Genomic DNA, 4,568 nt, shown 5'->3' on the forward strand with positions numbered 1-4,568 from the left:
ACTAGATCTCAAAACAAATTTACTAAGTCAAAGGAAGGGCTTCGTGCCGTTTCGTAAGGTAAGTGTCTTCGTTTTACGGGAGCACCATACTACGCATTTACACTGATACAGGGAACATCCTGTGTTGGCACTTAGGTATTAATTCTGGTTGTAGTCTGTGCCCTGTTCTACTCAGATTCAAGGTTTCTGTGCAAGGCAGTTCCGTTTCACACTCAAACCACAAATCACAGTTTATGGAGTTTTTAGAAAAGTTTCAAATAAATTATCCCTGACATCTCTCTTTCGGAATTTAACAAGTACATGCTGTATCTGGATTCCTATACTTCCGAAGATCTACAGGGTCAGTGTTTAAATGCAATAGACAACGTGCCTGTTTTAGTGTATGACACTTTTATGTGTCTAGTGACAGTTCAGGACATTTTGTGAGAACCAGTAAGTCAATTTCAACCAATTTATTTAATTTATCTCTCTGTTTTCACTGACAAAAATTTATAATTGTTTGACATCACTTTCTCATTTTTTATCTGGTTATTATCTGCAACAATCATAAAATGGTTAATGAATTTCTTCTACACGCCAATGATTATGATGATACTGTAAATTATTTTTTGCAGAAGATGATTGTATTGTGTGTGTCTTGTGTATGGATCCTGGGACCTAGAAACGACGGAGAGGCTTCATTCCGCCGTAGCCCTCAGTGATTTACAACCCCACAACAGGCCACAGCAGTCCACCCACCTCACCGCCGCCCCACACCGAACCCAGGGTTATTGTGCGGTTCGGTCCCCAGTGGACCCCCCTACGGGAACATCTCGTACCAGACGAGTGTAATCCCAAATGTTTGCGTGGTAGAGTAACTATGGTGTGCGCGTACGTGCAGACAGTGTTTGCGCAGCAATCGCCGACCTAGAGTAAGTAAGGCGGAATGAGGGGACCACCCCGCATTCGCCGAGGTAAATGGAAAACTGCCTTGAAAACCATCCACAGGCTGGCCGGCACAGCGGACCTCGAAACCAATTCGCCGAGCGGATTCGTGCCGGGGACCGGGAACGCCTTTCCGTTCGGGAAGCAGCGCGCTAGACCGCGCGGCTAGCCAAAGATTGACCGTAATGTTCAAACATTCAAGCGATAGATACAATCAGGTAAAACGTTAAGAGTGCTTACATAGTATCTTCTTATAAAAGAACGCAATATTTTGGAAAATAATGCAAATAATGTGAAAGAGAGAGCAGTTTTACCAAGCTTTATGTGTTACCGCAGAGCAGGTCGTTCAAATAGAGGAAGTACTGTGTTCCGTGATCAGCAATAGTTTCCAGAGTATAAGCCAAACTTTATTCTAATAAATCACTTGATTTTGCTAAAGATGGTTCAAAATCAGCCAAAGAATTCTGCGTCTCAGTTACATCTTGCAATACCGTCGGTACTTACTGTTAAGGGATTCAGAACACACTTACGGGACACCAGTCGTGAAAATGATCCCGTCTGAAGTGTAATAACGTTATGCTGTGTCGAAATTGTGAACTACAGCATATCACTATTTCTGAAGTGGAAATATGTAAAGAAATCAAAATATTTGTGTGAACTGCTTCAAATCTGCGATCTATATAAATCATTTTCCCATTAATTTTTATTTTCTCCCTGTTATAAACAAAATTCGAAGTTCACGAATTAAAAAATCTTACATTTCGTCACAAATATTTTTGCTGCCTATGCCACGTATTTATATAGCGAAGCAAGAAATTCATGACGCTGTAAGTACGTAAGCCGTCGGACACATGGTCTCAAGCATACCACGATACATTACGAACTTATTTTGTTGTATGTGAGTTAATTTATGAGCATATATTACGTAAGCTGACAGTTTTTACGTTGCTGTTGTGAATGTCACAGCTCCTCAAGGTGAACACTGATGCTGCTTGTTATTCTTATTTAATTCGCTTACATGTTTTTCACTCCACGTGGAAGTAGACACCTATTATAATCTGGTGCGGTGCAAGAAGAAGCCTTGAAAGGCCAATCAGAAAAATGTTCCTTTGTTCCACATTCGCTTTATAGCAGTGCGGAAGTCCTTAAGTGAGATCAGCGGGTGCGAATGCGACCTTTAGCCCACGCAATATGACGAGTGAGAGTAAGCAGACACAACGTTGCTAATACGTTTCTTGTGTATGATAACAATGGAGGAGACACAGAGTGAAGCGTGTCAAGACAAGAAACAATGTTTTGGCATCTTCTCTAATGTAGCTTCCGTGTCCTTATTTCATTTTACATTATTTCAGGAAGACAATAATGTGAACAGCTCATAATTAAAAAAAGAGACTTTTCTTCTCATTAGTTGTGTAGTTCACATCCCAGAATTACTCGTTTGGATGAAGAGATTAAGAAAATTGTTTATAGGTAAGTGCTTCAAATCTTCTTTCGCTCACGCCTATCAAACCATCATCAATGCTGTTAACAGTTTTGTTGGGGTGCCTCTTACATTTCCATGTTATGTTTCCCGATAGATCTCACTCTGCAGTAACTCATGTGGTGTAAGACACTATACGTTGCGAGGAAAACAGACGACCACAGATTTGCAACGGTCTACTTGATAAAACGAATGTCAGAGGAACATCAGTATGACTGACACACCACAGACAAAGGTTCTGTATGAAAAAAAAGTCTGTAACAATATAGGAAAAATAAAACAATTAATTGTAATAGAATTTATTGAGGCGTTATTTCTGTAATTGTTTTTTAGCGGATGTACAGTAAAAAAAATGGCTCTGAGCACTCCGGGACTTAACTTATAAGGTCATCAGTCCCCTAGAACTTAGAACTACTTAAACCTAACTAACCTAAGGACATCACACCCATCCATCCCCGAGGCAGGAGTCGAACCTGCGACCATAGCGGTCGCACGGTTCCAGACTGTAGCGCCTAGAACCGCTCTGCCACGTCGGCCGGCTACAGTAAAAAGAAAGCAATAAAACAGTTTTTGTTTGTTTGTTCCAAAGCTCTGATAAATTATAGAAATTTATTTACTTAATCGTATGGCGATTTTATACAATGTGCAGCTGATATAAGGCAAATGATTTTATACAATATACACATCATATAAGACAAGATTAAACCTTAACGTCCGTGTTTTTCAACCAGTTAATTGAGCTGGGTGTGAGAGTGAACAAGTCATCGGGAATTCCAGGGTATGAATGAAGTGGACAGCGTTGGACTAAATGTTCAATTATCTGATCATCTTGATTACATTCACACATTGGTGAACTGATCCAGCCCCATTTGTACCTGAAGTAGCTACAGCAACCATGTCCAGTCCTTAACCTGTTGAGACGGCACTAAAATTTCCTCGGTAGGTCAAAACCTTTTGGCTTCTTTGTGGGGTCAAGGTGATGGGCTCTTGTTCCCAATGTTTTTGTTGACCATTCATGCTTCCAGCTTTCATTTAGATCAAAACCATTACGGAAATGACATTTTGTAACATGCGACGTTTTGTAACATTTGAAGCTGCTGATTATTTAGTTTTTAATCGTACGACCAGTTTCAGTCAGAGGTCATTTTGCAGTATAGTTGTGTTAATAGTATATCTCATAAAACAGTTGTCAAAATACGACATTTATGCGAAGATAGATGCACGGAGTGTCCAGTATACAACTATAAAACACGACGTAATAAACTAGTTGTATAATGAACATCCATGCATAAACGTCATGTTTTGACAATTGTTTCATGAGATATATTATGTGCTGTTATCAAAAACTGTACTGCTAAATGGTCACTAACTGAAACCTGTCGCACAAATAGAAATAAATTATTCAACTGCTTCACGTGGTACAGTATGTCATTTATATGAGAAACACGTCAGTTGTACAGTATGCAAACTTTTATGCGATACAAAACAAAACGCACTAACGAGCAACGTTCTTTTTCCAAGTTAAACGTGCGCTTAACGGGCTGCACTAACTGTATCTCTGATGAATGTAACGTCGATACGCATTATGCACTGTGTGTAAAAACAAATGCCGAAACCCGGGATCGAACCAGGGACCTTTAGATCTTCAGTCTAACGCTCTCCCAACTGAGCTATTTCGGCTGCGAGCGATGTTCGCTTCGCTGCCATGACTCACGCGTTTGCGGGAACAGACGCGTTGATATCTCCGCAACGCAACTTCTGGCTTTGTTTTAGATTGGATGTCTCTTCTTTTCGCACATAAGAGACAGTGTTTCCAGCGTGAAAATTAGGAGAGACTTTAGTGAATCAATTGAAAAACGTGAATGTTCTGAACGCAGTTGTCGAGGAGCTAATAATAATGGTTCTGGACAGTTTTTGGAGATAAAAAAGGAGAATGGAGTACTCTCTCCGTAATCAACTAACGAAATTTAATGGTCGTTTTATAATGAATAAAATAAAGCCGTTACTTCTAAGAAGAAAAAATATGTCTTGACAGGAACACAAGATGCTGTTATTTAATTGACGAAAGCAAATAGAGTACACTAAGATAAGATAACGCCACTTTTCGATATGGATTATTCTCTGTGCCGTATCTTCCCCTATCTTGCACATCGTTTACTTTGTC

At 39.9% G+C, this 4,568-nt stretch overlaps 1 non-coding gene across 1 annotated transcript; it reads right to left on the reverse strand.

Annotated features, from left to right (window-relative positions):
- Positions 1-4,011: 4,011 nt before the first annotated feature.
- Trnaf-gaa lies at positions 4,012-4,084 on the reverse strand. Its single transcript has one exon. It is a non-coding gene; the product is annotated as a tRNA-Phe (tRNA).
- Positions 4,085-4,568: the final 484 nt, after the last annotated feature.

This window comes from Schistocerca piceifrons, chromosome 1 (assembly GCF_021461385.2).
Source record: "Schistocerca piceifrons isolate TAMUIC-IGC-003096 chromosome 1, iqSchPice1.1, whole genome shotgun sequence".
Taxonomy (NCBI): domain Eukaryota; kingdom Metazoa; phylum Arthropoda; class Insecta; order Orthoptera; family Acrididae; genus Schistocerca; species Schistocerca piceifrons.